We start from the raw sequence: 16,632 nt of genomic DNA, 5'->3' as shown, positions 1-16,632 counted from the left end.
GTTAGTTGAATGCACAGAACAGAAAGAAGTTTCACAGATTGCTTCTGTGTAGTTTTTATTTGAAGATATTCCTTTTTCCGCATAGGCCTCTTAGCGCCAATGTCCACTTGCATTTCTACAGAAAGAGTGTTTCAGAACTGCTCAATCAAAATAAGGTTCAACTCTGTTAGTTGAATGCACAGAACAGAAAGAAGTTTCACAGAATGCTTCTGTGTAGTTTTTATTTGAAGATATTCCTTTTTCCACTATAGGCCTCTTAGCGCCCTGAATGTCCACTTGCATTTTCTACAGAAAGAGTGTTTCAGAACTGCTCAATCAAAAGTAAGGTTCAACTCTGTTAGTTGAATGCACAGAACAGAAAGAAGTTTCACAGATGCTTCTGTGTAGTTTTTATTGAAGATATTCCTTTTTCCGCTATAGGCCTCTTAGCGCTCCGAATGTCCACTTGCATTTTCTACAGAAAGAGTGTTTCAGAACTGCTCAATCAAAAGTAAGGTTCAACTCTGTTAGTTGAATGCACAGAACAGAAAGAAGATTCACAGTATGCTTCTGTGTAGTTTTTATTTGAAGATATTCCTTTTTCCACTATAGGCCTCTTAGCGCCCTGAATGTCCACTTGCATTTTCTACAGAAAGAGTGTTTCAGAACTGCTCAATCAAAAGTAAGGTTCAACTCTGTTAGTTGAATGCACAGAACAGAAAGAAGTTTCACAGAATGCTTCTGTGTAGTTTTTATTTGAAGATATTCCTTTTTCCACTATAGGCCTCTTAGCGCCCTGAATGTCCACTTGCATTTTCTACAGAAAGAGTGTTTCAGAACTGCTCAATCAAAAGTAAGGTTCAACTCTAGTTGAATGCACAGAACAGAAGAAGTTTCACAGATTGCTTCTGTGTAGTTTTTATTTGAACATATTCCTTTTTTCCGCTATAGGCCTCTTAGCGCCCTGAATGTCCACTTGCATTTTCTACAGAAAGAGTGTTTCAGAACTGCTCAATCAAAAGTAAGGTTCAACTCTGTTAATTGAAGCACAGAACAGAAAGAAGTTTCACAGAGATGCTTCTGTGTAGTTTTTTTTAAAATTCCTTTTTCCGCTATAGGCCTCTTAGCGCCCTGAATGTCCACTTGCATTTTCTACAGAAGAAGTGTTTCAGAACTGCTCAATCAAAAGTAAGGTTCAACTCTGTTAGTTGAATGCACAGAACAGAAAGAAGTTTCACAGATTGCTTCTGTGTAGTTTTTATTTGAAGATATTCCTTTTTCCACTATAGGCCTCTTAGCGCCTGAATGTCCACTTGCATTTTCTACAGAAAGAGTGTTTCAGAACTGCTCAATCAAATATAAGGTTCAACTCTGTTAGTTGAAAGCACAGAACAGAAAGAAGTTTCACAGATTGCTTCTGTGTAGTTTTTATTTGAAGATATTCCTTTTTCCGCTATAGGCCTCTTAGCGCTCTGAATGTCCACTTGCATTTTCTACAGAAAGAGTGTTTCAGAACTGCTCAATCAAAAGTAAGGTTCAACTCTGTTAGTTGAATGCACAGAACAGAAATAAGTTTCACAGATTGCTTCTGTGTAGTTTTTATTTGAACATATTCCTTTTTCCGCTATAGGCCTCTTAGCGCCCTGAATGTCCACTTGCATTTTCTACAGAAAGAGGTTTTCAGAACTGCTCAATCAAAACTAAGGTTCAACTCTGTTAGTTGAATGCACAGAACAGAGAAGTTTCACAGATTGCTTCTGTGTAGTTTTTTATTTGAACATATTCCTTTTTCCACTATAGGCCTCTTAGCGCCCTGAATGTCCACTTGCATTTTCTACAGAAAGAGTGTTTCAGAACTGCTCAATCAAAAGTAAGGTTCAACTCTGTTAGTTGAATGCACAGAACAGAAAGAAGTTTCACAGATTGCTTCTGTGTAGTTTTTTTTGAAGATATTCCTTTTCCACTATAGGCCTCTTAGCGCCCTGAATGTCCACTTGCATTTTCTACAGAAAGAGTGTTTCAGAACTGCTCAATCAAAATAAGGTTCAATCTGTTAGTTGAATGCACAGAACAGAAAGAAGTTTCACAGATTGCTTCTGTGTAGTTTTTATTTGAAGATATTCCTTTTTCCGCTATAGGCCTCTTAGCACTGAATGTCCACTTGCATTTTCTACAGAAAGAGTGTTTCAGAACTGCTCAATCAAAAGTAAGGTTCAACTCTGTTAGTTGAATGCACAGAACAGAAATAAGTTTCACAGATTGCTTCTGTGTAGTTTTTATTTGAACATATTCCTTTTTCCACTATAGGCCTCTTAGTGCCTGAATGTTACACTTGCATTTTCTACAGAAAGAGTGTTTCAGAACTGCTCAATCAAAAGTAAGGTTCAACTCTGTTAGTTGAATGCACAGAACAGAAAGAAGTTTCACAGAATGCTTCTGTGTAGTTTTTATTTGAAGATATTCCTTTTCCACTATAGGCCTCTTAGCGCCAAATGTCCAATTGCATTTTCTACAGAAAGAGTGTTTCAGAACTCCTCAATCAAAAGTGAGGTTCAAATCTGTTAGCTGAACGCACAGAACAGAAAGAAGTTTCACAGATTGCTTCTGTGTAGTTTTTATTTGAAGATATTCCTTTTTCCGCTATGGGCCTCTTAGCGCTCCGAATGTCCACTTGCATTTTCTACAGAAAGAGTTTTCCAGAACTGTTCAATCAAAAGTAAGGTTCAACTCTGTTACTTGAATGCACAGAACGGAAACAAGTTTCACAGATTGCTTCTGTGTAGTTTTTATTTGAACATATTCATTTTTCCGCTATAGGCCTCTTAGCTCTCCGAAGGTCCACTTGCATTTTCTACAGAAAGAGTGTTTCAGAACTGCTCAATCAAAAGTAAGGTTCAAATCTGTTAGTTCAATGCACAGAACAGAAAGAAGTTGCACAGAATGCTTCTGTGTAGTTTTTATTTGAAGGTATTCCTTTTTCCACTATAGGCCTCTTAGCGCCATGAATGTCCACTTGCATTTTCTACAGAAAGAGTTTTTCAGAACTGCTCAATGAAAACTATGGTTCAACTCTGTTAGTTGAATGCACAGAAAAGTAAGAAGTTTCACAGATTGCTTCTGTGTAGTTTTTATTTGAAGGTATTCCTTTTTCCACTATAGGCCTCTTAGCGCTCCGAAGGTCCACTTGCATTTTCTACAGAAAGAGTGATTCAGAACTGCGCAATCAAAAGTAAGGTTCAACTCTGTTAGTTGAATGCAAAGAACAGAAAGAAGTTTCACAGATTGCTTCTGTGTAGTTTTTGTTTGAAGATATTCCTTTTACCACTCTAGGCCTCTTAGCGCCATGAATGTCCACTTGCATTTTCTACAGAAAGAGTGTTTCAGAACTGCTCAATCAAAACTCAGGTTCAACTCTGTTGGTTGAATGCACAGAACAGAAAGAACTTTCACAGATTGCTTCTGTGTAGTTTTTGTTTCAAGATATTCCTTTTTCCACTATAGGCCTCTTAGCGCCATGAATGTCCACTTGCATTTTCTACAGAAAGAGTGTTTCAGAACTGCTCAATCAAAATTAAGGTTCAATTCTGTTAGTTCAATGGACAGAACAGAAAGAAGTTTCACAGAATGCTTCTGTGTAGTTTTTATTTCAAGATATTCCTTTTTCCGCTATAGCCCTCTTAGCACTCCGAAGGTCCACTTGCATTTTCTACAGAAAGAGTGTTTCATAACTGCTCAATGAAAAGTAAGGTTCTACTCTGTTAGTTGAATGCACAGAACAGAAATAAGTTTCACAGATTGCCTCTGTGTAGTTTTTATTTGAACATATTCCTTTTTCCACTATAGGCCTGTTAGTGGCCTGAATGTTCACTTGCATTTTCAACAGAAAGAGTGCTTCAGAACTGCTCAATCAAAAGTAAGGTTCAACTCTGTTAGTTGAATGCACAGAACAGAAATAAGTTTCACAGATTCCCTCTGTGTAGTTTTTATTTGAACATATTCCTTTTTCCACTATAGGCCTCTTAGTGGCCTGAATGTTCACTTGCATTTTCAACAGAAAGAGTGTTTCAGAACTACTCACTCAAAAGTAAGGTTCAACTCTGTTAGTTGAATGCACAGAACAGAAAGAAGTTTCACAGAATGCTTCTGTGTAGTTTTTATTTGAAGATATTCCTATTTCCGCTATAGGCCTCTTAGCGCTCCGAATGTCCAATTGCATTTTCTACAGAAAGCGTGTTTCAGAACTCCTCAATCAAAAGTAAGGTTCAAATCTGTTAGCTGAAAGCACAGAACAGAAACAAGTTTCACAGATAGCTTCTGTGTAGTTTTTATTTGAACATATTACTTTTTCCACTACAGGCCTCATAGCGCCCTGAATATCCACTTGCATTTTCTACAGAAAGAGTGTTTCAGAACTGCTCAATGAAAACTACAGTTCAACTCTCTTAGTTGAATGCACAGAACAGAAAGAAGTTTCACAGAATGCTTCTATGTAGTTTTTATTTCAAGATATTCCTATTTCCGCTATAGGCCTCTTAGCGCTCCGAATGTCCACATACATTTTCTATAGAAAGAGTGTTTCAGAACTGCTCCATCAACAGTAAGGGTCAACTCTGTTAGCTGAATGCACAGAACAGAAAGAAGTTTCACAGATTGCTTCTGTGTAGTTTTTGTTTGATGATATTCCTTTTTCCACAATCGCCTCTTAGCGCCATGAATGTCCACATGCATTTTCTACAGAAAGAGTGTTTCAGAACTGCTCAATCAAATTTAAGGTTCAAATGTTTAAGTTGAAAGAATAGAACAGTAAGAAGTTTCACAGATTCCTTCTGTGTAGTTTTTAGTTGAAGATATTCCTTTTTCCACCATAGGCCTCTTAGCGCCCTGAATGTCCACTTACATTTTCTACAGAAAGAGTGTTTCACAACTGCTCAATCAAAAGTAAGTTTCAAATCTCTTAGTTGAATGCACAGAACAGAATGTAGTTTCACAGAATGCTTCTGTGTAGTTTTTATTTGAAGATATTCCTTTTTCCGCTATAGGCCTCTTAGCGCTCCGAATGTCCACTTGCATTTTCTACAGAAAGACTGTTTCAGAACTGTTCAATCAAAAGTAAGTTTCAACTCTGTTAGTTGAATGCACAGAACAGAAAGAAGTTTCACAGATTGCTTCTGTGTAGTTTTTATTTGAAAATATTCCTTTTTCCACTATAGGCCTCTTAGTGCCCTGAATGTTCACTTGCATTTTCTACAGAAAGAGTGTTTCAGAACTGCTCAATCAAATGTAAGGTTCAACTCTGTTAGTTGAATGCACAGAACAGAAAGAAGTTTCACAGAATGCTTCTGTGTAGTTTTTATTTGAAGATATTCCTATTTCCGCTACAGGCCTCTTAGGGCTCCGAATGTCCACTTGCATTTTCTACAGAAAGGGTGTTTCAGAACTGCTCAATCAAAAGTAAGGTTCAACTCTGTTAGTTGAATGCACAGAACAGAAAAAAGTTTCACAGATTGCTTCTGTGTAGTTTTTATTTGATCATATTCCTTTTTCCACTATAGGCCTCTTAGCGCCCTGAATGTCTACTTGCATTTTCTACAGAAAGAGAGTTTCAGAACTGCTCAATCAAAACTAAGGTTCAACTCTGTTAGTTGAATGCACAGAACAGTAAGAAGTTTCACAGATTGCTTCTGTGTAGTTTTTATTTGAAAATATTCCTTTTTCCACTATAGGCCTCTTAGCGCCCTGAATGTCCACTTCCATTTTCTACAGAAAGAGTGTTTCAGAAGTGCTCAATCAAATGTAAGGTTCAACTCTGTTAGTTGAATGCACAGAACAGAAAGAAGTTTCACAGATTGCTTATGTGTAGTTTTTATTTGAACATATTCATTTTTCCGCTATGGGCCTCTTAGCGCACTGAATTTCCACTTGCATTTTCTACAGAATGAGGGCTTCAGAACTGCTCAATCAAAACTAAGGTTCAACTCTGTTAGTTGAATGCACAGAACAGAAAGAAATTTCACAGATTGCTTCTGTGTAGTTTTTATTTGAAAATATTCCTTTTTCCACTATAGGCCTCTTAGCGCCATGAATGTCCACTTGCATTTTCTACAGAAAGAGTGTTTCAGAACTGCTCAATCAAAACTAAGGTTCAACTCTGTTAGCTGAACGCACAGAACAGAAAGAAGTTTCACAGAATACTTCTGTGTAGTTTTTATTTGAAGATATTCCTATTTCCGCTATAGGCCTCTTAGCACTCCAAATGTCCACTTGCATTTTCTACAGAAAGGGTGTTTCAAAACTGCTCAATCAAAAGTAAGGTTCAACTCTGTTAGTTGAATGCACAGAAAAGAAAGAAGTTTCACAGATAGCTTCTCTCTAGTTTTTGTTTGAAGATATTCCTTTTTCCACTATAGGCCTCTTAGCGCCATGAATGTCCACTTGCATTTTCTACAGAAAGAGTGTTTCAGAACTGCTCAATCAAAATTAAGGTTCAACTGTGTTAGTTGAAAGCACAGAACAGTAAGAAGTTTCACAGATTGCTTCTGTGTAGTTTTTATTTGAAGATATTCTTTTTTCCGCTAAGGGCGTCTTAGCGCTCCGAAGGTCCACTTGCATTTTCTACACAAAGAGTGTTTCAGAACTGCTCAATCAAAAGTAAGTTTCAACTCTGTTAGTTGAATGCACAGAACAGACAGAAGTGTCACAGAATGCTTCTGTGTAGTTTTTATTTGAAGATGTTCCTTTTTGCACTATAGGCCTCTTAGCGCTCCGAATGTCCACTTGCAGTTTCTACAGAAAGAGTGTTTCAGAACTGCTCAATCAATAGTAAGGTTCAACTCTGTTACTTGAATGCACAGATCAGAAAGTAGTTTCACAGAATGTTTCTGTGTAGTTTTTATTTGAAGATATTCCTTTTTTCGCTATAGGCCTCTTAGCACACCGAATGTCCACTTGCAATTTCAAAAGAAAGAGTGTTTCAGAACTGCTCAATCAAAAGTAAGGTTCAACTCTGTTAGTTGAATGCACAGAACAGAAATTAATTTCACAGAATGCTTCTGTGTAGTTTTTATTTGAAGATATTCCTTTTTCTACTATAGGCATCTTAGCGCTTGGAATGTCCACTTGCAGTTTCCACAGAAGGAGTGTTTCAGAACTGCTCAATCAAAAGCAAGGTTCAACTCTGTTAGTTGAATGCACAGAACAGAAATTAATTTCACAGAATGCTTCTGTGTAGTTTTTATTTGAAGATATTCCTTTTTCTACTATAGGCATCTTAGCGCTTGGAATGTCCACTTGCAGTTTCCACAGAAGGAGTGTTTCAGAACTGCTCAATCAAAAGCAAGGTTCAACTCTGTTAGTTGAATGCACAGAACAGAAATTAATTTCACAGAATGCTTCTGTGTAGTTTTTATTTGAAGATATTCCTTTTTCAACTATAGGCATCTTAGCGCTTGGAATGTCCACTTGCAGTTTCAAAAGAATGAGTGTTTCAGAACTGCTCAATCAAAAGCAAGGTTCAACTCTGTTAGTTGAATGCACAGAACAGAATTTAATTTCACAGAATGCTTCTGTGTAGTTTTTATTTGAAGATATTCCTTTTTGCACTGTAGGCCTTTTAGCGCTCCGAATGTCCACTTGCAGTTTCTACAGAAAGAGTGTTTCAGAACTGCTCAATCAAAAGTAAGGTTCAACACTGTTTCTTGAATGCACAGATCAGAAAGAAGTTTCACAGAATGGTTCTGTGTAGTTTTTATTCGAAGATATTACTTTTTTCCCCATAGTCCTCTTAGCGCTCCGAATGTCCACTTGCAGTTTCTACAGAAAGAGTGTTTCAGAACTTGTCAATCAAAAGTAAGGTTCAACTCTGTTAGTTGAATGCACAGAACAGTAAGAAGTTTCACAGGTTGCTTCTGTGTAGTTTTTGTTTGAAGATATTCTTTTTTCCACTCTAGGCCTCTTAGCACCCTGAGTGTCCACTTGCATTTTCCACAGAAAGAGTGTTTCAGAACTGCTCTATCAAAAGTAAGGTTAAACCATGTTAGTTCAATGCACAGAACAGAAAGAAGCTTCACAGACTGTTTCTGTGTAGTTTTTATTTGAAGATATTCCTTTTTCCACTATAGGCCTCTTAGCGCTCGGAATGTCCACTTGCAGTTTCTACAGAAGGAGTGTTTCTGAACTGCTCAATCAAAAGTAAGGTTCAACTCTGTTGGTGGAATGCACAGAACAGAAAAGTTTCACAGAATGCTTCTGTGTAGTTTTAATTTGAACATATTCCTTTTTCCACTATAGGCCTCTTAGCGCCCTTAATGTCCACTTGCATTTTCGACAGAAAGAGTGTTTCAAAACTGCTCAATCAAATGTAAGGTTCAACTCTGTTAGTTGAATGCACAGAACAGAAAGAAGTATAACAGAATGCTTCTGTGTAGTTTTTATTTGAAGATATTCCTTTTTCCACTACAGGCCTCTTAGTGCTCCGAACGTCCACACGCAGTTTCTACTGAAAGAGTTTTTCAGAACTGCTCAATCAAAACCCTAACCCTAACCCTAACCCTAACCCAAACCCTAACCCTAACCCCTAACCCTCACCCCTAACCCTAACCCTCACCCTCACACACACCCTCACCCTCTAACCCTCACCCTCTAACCCTCTCCCTCTAACCCTCACCCTCACCCTAACCCCAACCCCAACCCTTAACCATAACCCTAACCCTAACCCAACCCTAACCCTAATCCTTAACCCGACCCTGACCCTACCCTGACCCTGACTCGACCCTGACCCTAACCCTAACCCCTAACCCTAACCCCTAACCCTAACCCTAACCCAACCCTACCCTAACCCAACCCTAACCCTAACCCTAACCCCTAACCCTAACCCAACCCTAACCCTAATCCCTAACCCCAACCCTAACCCCTAACCCAACCCCAACCCCAACTCCTAACCCCAACCCCAACCCCACCCCAACCCCTAACCCTAACCCCAACCCCAACCCCTGCCCTAACCCCAGCCCTAACCCTAGCCCTAGCCCTAAACCCAGCCCCAGCCCCAGCACCCGACCCCAACCCCTAACCCCGACCGACCCCGACCCCTAACCCCAACCGCAACCCCCAACCCCAACCCCAAACCCAACCCCAACCCTAACCCGTAGCCCTAACCCTCACTGTATCCCCAACCCCTAAGCCTCACCCTGACCCACACCCCCACCCCCACCCCAACCCTAACCCTGATGGTAAGGTAGTGCATTAGCAATACAGGTGGTTGTTACATGAGTAATGTGGGTGGGATATTTTGGGTGTGATGTCTGCATTAGTAAAGCTGCATTTGTGTTTAGAAGCCGCAGTGTGGACCTGGCACTGCGGCGCCTTCCCTTCGCTTGGGAGAAGTTCGGTAGGCAATATTCACAGGGTCTTTTGGTTTCCCGTTTTCCACACCAAACCCTTTTAACTGGTCTCTGAACTTGATTATTCTGGGCTGCAAACAGGAAGGATTTTACTCACCGTAGATGCGGCCCCGAGTTGTGCCAAAGCAAGGCAGCGCCCCCAACGTCTGTGCTGAAGAGAATGATGCTCTGCCTTTCCAGTGTCCCCGAGGTCTGTGCTGAGCAGAACGCAGCTCCGCCCTCGCGGTGCCCCTGGCCCACACGACCGGGTCTGTGCTGAGAAGAACGCTGCTCCGCCTTCGCAGTATCCCGGAGTCTCTGCAGAGAAGAACGCAGCTCCGCCCTCGCGATGCTCTCCGAGTCTGTGCTGCGGAGAACGCAGCTCCGCCCTCGCAAAGGCACCGCGCCCACGCAGGCGCAGAGAGGCGGACCGCGCCCACGCAGGAGGCGCAGAGAGGCGCGGCGCGCCGTCACTCCGCGGAGGAGGCGCAGAGAGGCGCGGCGCGCCGTCGCTCCGCGGCGGAGGCGCACAGAGGCGCGGCGCGCCGTCGCTCCGCGGCGCAGGCGCACAGAGGGGCGGCGCGGTGGCGCCGCCCCCGCGGGGAGGCGCGGCGCAGGCACAGAGACGCGCGGCGGCGAGGCCCCCGCGGGGAGGCGCGGCGCAGGCGCAGAGACGCGCGGCGGCGAGGCCCCCCGCGGGGAGGCGCGGCGCAGGCGCAGAGACGCGCGGCGGCGAGGCCCCCCGCGGGGAGGCGCGGCGCAGGCGCAGAGACGCGCGGCGGCGAGGCCCCCCGCGGGGAGGCGCGGCGCAGACGCAGAGACGCGCGGCGGCGAGGCCCCCGCGGGGAGGCGCGTCGCCGGCAGGGCGGGTGCGGCGCAGGCGGAGACATGCACGCTGCCGGGCCGCGGGTTGGTGGGAGCGTTGCAAGCACAGAGACGCACGTCGCCGGGGGTGCGGCGCAGAGACGGGTGGAACCTCAGTAACCTGAAAAGCCGGCCACTATAAGACCTGTTTGCTCACGTTGCAGTGCCACTGCGCCTCCTGCTAGCGCCTAGGGCAACTGCAGCGCCCCCTAGCTAACACTGGTGGCCAGTGCCCCCTGCTAGCACTGGGGCACGCAGGGCCCTTTTGCTCACAGTATAGTGGCAGCACGCCGCCTGCTGGCAGCTAGGGACGTTGCAGGGCCCTCTTGCTCACAGTGTAATGGCAGCATGCTTGCCTGCCGGCGGCTGTGGACACTGCCGGGCCCTCTTGCTCCAAGTGTAGTGGCGGCTGGCTCCCCTGCTGGCAGCTGGGGACGCTGCTGGGCCCTCTTGCTTGCAGTGTTGTGGGGGCACGCCCTCTTCTGGCCCCTGCGGGCACTACAAGATCCTCTTGCTCCCAGTGTAGTGGCAGCACGCCCCCTGCTGGCAACCAGGGCACTGCACGGTCCTCTTGCTCATGTTGTGGTGCCCGTGCGCCACCTGCTGGCAGCTAAGGACACTGCAGGGCCCTCTTGCTCACAGTGTAATCGTCGTATACCCCTGTTGGCAGCTGGGGACACTGCCAGGCCCTCTTGCTGGCAGTGTCGTGGCAGCACGCCACCTGCAGGCAGATGGGGACTATGCAGGGCCCTCTTGCTACGGGTGTGACGGCTGGGGTCCGCTACTGGCCACCTCCTGAGGATTTAACAGAAACCAGCCCTTTCTAAGACTCCACCACAGATATCAACCTATCCTTTCTTGTCTGATGAGACCATCCATGACGGAGAGGTTCTAGCCAGCATATACAGGATGCACAGAGCGAGTTTTCATGTCCTCTGCTTCACCTTTTAATGTCAGACGGCTGAAAACTCCACCTTGGGATCATGCTAACACTGCCATTTTTTGTACATGGGACCCCGTGAAGAACCAAGAAACTGAACTGCGCATGCATGCATTTCTCCTTCCATAATTATTCATGACTCCTCATAGAGCTTATTAAATAAATGTATTTGGCCATTCCACTCAGCATAAATTACTATTTCCTTTACCTCCTCCTTGAAGCATCTGTTTCTGGCTTCTGGCTGGAGGCTATCCTTCCCAGCCTGTCAAGGAATATCCTGCAGGCTGCAACTCTTTATAGGAAATAAATCTCTCATTGGGTATGGTGGCTCATGCTTGTAATCTCAGCACTTTGGGAGGCCAATGTGGGTGGATCACCTGAGGTCAGGAGTTTCAGACCAGCCTGGCCAACATGATGAAACCCTGTCTCTACTAAAAATACAAAAAATTAGCCAGGTGTGGTGGTGGGCATCTGTAATCCCAGCTAATCAGGAGGCTGAGGCAGGAGAATCACTTGAACCCAGGAGATGGAGGTTGCAGTGAACCAAGATCACGCCATTGCACTCCAGCCTGGGCAACAAGAGTGAAACTCTGTCTCGAAAAAAAATAAAAATAAACGTAAAAATGAAGAAATGTCTCCTTTCCAAATTTATGAACCTCATCATTCTTCCATTGACAGCATTAAAAGGTTCAAAAATACCTTTCCATACTCTCCCACAGAAGCCCTAGAAATTGTCATATTGTTCATCATTTTGAATGCCTGAGAACTTGTAATCCAGTGAGTAGAAATGTTGGTGTCCCATTTATGGCTGTCAACCTGCCAGTTCTCAGGAGCTTGTATAAGCCTAAATCTGAAAGGATCTCATCCCATTAGGACCCTTGTCTTCTTTTTGTTGCCTTTCCCACTGGCTCTGGCAACAGGGGTCTTTCTTTCTCCTTGGCTATCTTTGGATACGGGGGCTCCACCTTCTGTGCCACCTTAGGGAATGCCTTTTGCATGCATGGCTAAGTCATTAAAAAGCCTACAGTCTGAGTAACATTTTGAGTGAGTACTCTCTGAAGCTGGGTTGGAATCTCAGTCTTCTTTGTCTGGAAGGTAACTCTTGGGCTACAGGTTTCTTATCCTAGCTTTGGTTTTGAGGCCTCTCTGTTCTCCTCATGGGTTGGAAGTTATTCCTGGCTTTCTGTTTCAAGGTGTCTCTGTGATCTTGATCTTGCTCCTTTCATGGGAACTTCTCAGTTGACTAAATTCTCCCTTCTGAAACCTCTGCTGACTATGTGTTCCACCAATATGGAACTAATCCTGTCTACTTCCTTTCCTGTTTGCATGACTTTACTAAGAATTATTTAGAACTTTAATGGCTCCTTTGACAAAATTTTTATCTTCCAAATTGCCTCCGTTTCGACGTTTACTTTCCCACTTGAGTCTCTCAAATCCCTATAATCACTGAAACTTCAGGCACCTCCCTCCATGCCTTGGAGGCTCTCAATGTGCTCAAGAATCTGCAAAAGCAAATACCCAAGGCTGAAAAATAAAATAGAAAAAAGTTTATTTCTCAGCCTCCATAAGATTGTATGCCAAAACAAAAGGAAATCTTAAAATCTCCAAAAATATTGGTGAGAAAAAAACTTTAGCCCTCATATGAAGAAGATAAAAACTTGCTCCATTTTCCGGAAACACAGTTATAATACAAATATAAAATGGGGCAAAGACAAAAACCAAGTCTTCTATATAAACTAGTGAATTTTGTATTATTGTAATCACATTAGTCAGGGTTCTCCAGAAAGACAGAATCAGTACGATACATGTAGATAGATAGATGAGAGAAGATTCATTAGGCGAATTGGTTCACATAATTATGGAGGCTGAGAAGTTCCACGATAGCCTGTCTCCAAGTTGGAGAACCAGGAAAGCTGGTAGCATGGCTCAGTCCGGGTCCAAAGGTCTCAGAATCAGGGAAGCCAATGGTGTAACTCTCATTCTGAGGCCAAAGGCCTGAGACCCTGAAGTTCTGATGTCAAGGGCAGGAGAAGAAGGATGTTTCAGTTTCAGAAGGAGATAATTCACCTTTTTTATTCCTTTTTGTTCTATCTGGGCTGTCAACCAATTGGATGGTGCCTGTAGTCGTCCATTTTTATACTGCTGTGAAGTAATACCTAAGTCTGAGCGATTTCTAAAGAAGAAAGAGGTTTAATGGGCTGACAGTTCCACACGGCTGTAGCGGCCTCACAATCATGGCAGACTGGGAAGCAAAGCCATCCTTCTTCACATGGCAGCAGCAAGAAGTGCTGAGCAAAAGGGGAAAAGCCCATTATAAAACCATCAGATCATGACAACTCACTATCATGAGAATAGCATGGCAGTAACCACCACCATGATTCACTCACCTCCCACCGGATCCCTCCCACAACATGTAGCGATTATAGGAACTACAATTCAAGATGAGATCTGGGTGGGGACACAGCCAAACTATATCAGTGCCCATCCACATTGGGTCAGGGTGGATCTTTCTTATCTCAGTGTCTTCCAGAAACACCCTCACAGATATGCCCAGAAATTGTGCTTTACCAGCTATGTGAGTATCACTTAATCCAATCAAGCCAACATCTAAAATTAACTATCAGAATATTTATGCCTGACTCATGGCTAAAATTTCAGGATGGAAGCTATGAGATTTCTATTTCTGTTTGTATGTCTATTAATGTAGTTTATGTATATGTGATTTTTTTAAACTCCAGATAGCATTGCAAAATTCATTTATAAAATCCTCTAAAAGTGTTATATTCTGGCCTGGCATTGAGGCTCATGCCTGTAATCCCAGCACTAGGAAGCTGAGGCAGGCAGATCACAAGGTCAAGAGATTGAGACCATCCAGGCCAACATGGTGAAATCCCTTCTCTACTAAAAATACAAAAATTAGCTGAGTGTGATGACACATACCTGTAGTCCCAGTTACTCGGGAGGCTGACGCAGGAGAATTGCTTGAACCCAGAAGGCGGAGGTTGCAGTGAGCCGGGTTCCCGCCATTGCACTTCAGCCTGGGCGACAGGACAAGAGTCCATCTCAAAAAAAAAAAAAAAAGTGCTCTATTCTAACTTGGCTTGGAAAAAAAATAAGCATTTATAAATACATATTCCCCAAACCCCTAGAAATATAGGAACTGATCCAAATGTTTTTCAAGTTAACACGATTTGGATAAAACTTAGTTCAATAAGATTAATTTAATATTTTTGGTGTAATAAAACAACAATGTCTTCAGAGTTATCACTGTTACATATAAAACAAACAAATTTCTATTCTGCTTGAATTCTACTCAAAGAAGCTAATATTATACTTACTAGATACTTAAAACCTTAAAGCTTATAGATTTGATTCTAATTAAGTTGTCATTCTTATGAAAAACATTATTTCAATAATAATTTTTTACATTAATTCTGCTTAATAATACTTACCAAAACTACTTTTGGTAATCTTTAACCTTAAATTTAAGCTAAGTAAAATATTTGCATGAAATATTTAGATCATTTATAAATAAGATACAAAACTAAAACATTAATTACTGAACATATATAATTCAAGTTTATATACTTAAGGCTTCTTATTTTTACAGAAAGACTGAAGGTATTTTGGCCTGTTAATAGGCATGTTTTTGTCTACCACCCTAAGACATTGTACTATGAGGAAACACATCCCCCTAGATATTGAGAGATGGTACACTCGTACATTTTCTAATCTACTATATTAGATTTAAACTGTCATATATTAGAATGCTAATATATGAAAGTTTAAAATTGTCTACTTCCTAGTTTTCTCTGGAAATACAGTTTACCAAGTATTAAAATTATAATAAATATATGTAAATAAAACTAATAGAAATAATAGAATAACTAGAAACAGCTCTATGCAAAGTATGCAAGAAAAGAAGGTTTTTTTGTTTTTTGGGACAGAGTCTTGCTCTGTCACCCAGGCTGGAGTGCAGTGGCCCCATCACAGCTCACTGCAAGCTCCGCCTCCCGGGTTCAGGCCATTCTCCTGCCTCAGCCTCTCCGAGTAGCTGGTACTACAGGCGCCCGCCACCATGCCTGGCTAATTTTTTTTGTATTTTTAGTAGAGACGGGGTTTCACCTTGTTAAGCAGGATGGTCTTGATCTCCTGACCTCGTGATCCACCCACCTTGGCCTCCCAAATTGCTGGGATTACAGGTGTGAGCCACCGCACCCGGCCAGAAAAGTAGTTTTGCAGGTAAAGTAAGATATATTTTTTATAAGAAAAACCACACAACATACACAAATAAAAAGAGATACCTAACCTTCCCTGGGTTATATTTGGATGGGTAAAACTTTCTGTTTTCAGAAATTACATAAAATTCCTAGAAATTTGTCAATGTTCTCCTTATCCATGCTATGTGCTGGTGTCGTTTTATGAGTCATAATTCCAAGTATTACTTTAAATATTGTTTGCCACAGAAAAAATCTAATATCCTTGTCGCTTGTAGTATAATGAACTCTCATCAGATCTTTCAATCACAGCCATTTCATGCTCTTTGTCATTGAGATATTATTTCCCCCGATGCTTTCCTGAAAGCTCCTGCAATCAGCTACAGGTTAAATGTTTGTCTCCAACACAGGAGTCCCTCTGAGACTCACGGAAAAGACTATGACAGGTTCTCTGGTTATAGGCTTCTGATGATATTGCTTAAATAACTTTAAGACCATACACTTGACTCAGTGAAGATCTCCACAAGTCTAGTTGAGAAATTGATGGGTTCATGACGCTGCTAACCCAAGATCCAGCAAGACTGGAATTGATTACATGGCACTGAATGAAATGATGAAAACTGATTATAATTTTATAGCTTTTTTGGAGCATTGCTGGTTCTTTAATGTCCTAGTTTCTGGATTTAAGAAATCTGTTTCTCTTAAGCTAACTATAACTCACAACAATTTATTAGATTATACTTTTGTAAACAGAAATGGAGCATTTATCTTTTTTCCCTGCCTGATTTCTCCAGAATTTTGAGATTCTTACTGAATACTCCTATTTTCATGACAATATAATTGTTAGCAAAAGTCCAATAAAAATCTGTTCACCTTATAACAGTACATAATTGGAAACTTTGGTTATATTATCAAGGCTTTTACTGGAATATAATATTTAGGAATAGCGTACCTAAGATCAGTTATGACCCGCAATTTTAAGGAACCAAGGTTGACTTTTATGGAGCCAATGCTAACAAAGCACTCTGAGAAAAGCCAGCCTGATACCTAAATTACAGGGATCACAGCCTTACAGATTAGTAAGGAAGGTCATTTCCTGGTAGGCCCAGGAATTTGGGGATATTTTGGGGGCCTCAAGAAGAAAGGAATTCACACAAAGCTGTAAGGACTGCAGCTGATATTTGATAGTATGTTCTTGGCTTGGCTTTTAGCTTCGATAATCCTTTAAAAGTCCAATCTGAGATTCTGTATGAAAACT

The sequence above is a fragment of the Nomascus leucogenys genome, chromosome 23 (assembly GCF_006542625.1).
Source record: "Nomascus leucogenys isolate Asia chromosome 23, Asia_NLE_v1, whole genome shotgun sequence".
NCBI lineage: Eukaryota > Metazoa > Chordata > Mammalia > Primates > Hylobatidae > Nomascus > Nomascus leucogenys.
The sequence above is the reverse complement of the archived record's forward strand: the minus strand, read 5'-3'. Positions refer to the sequence as shown.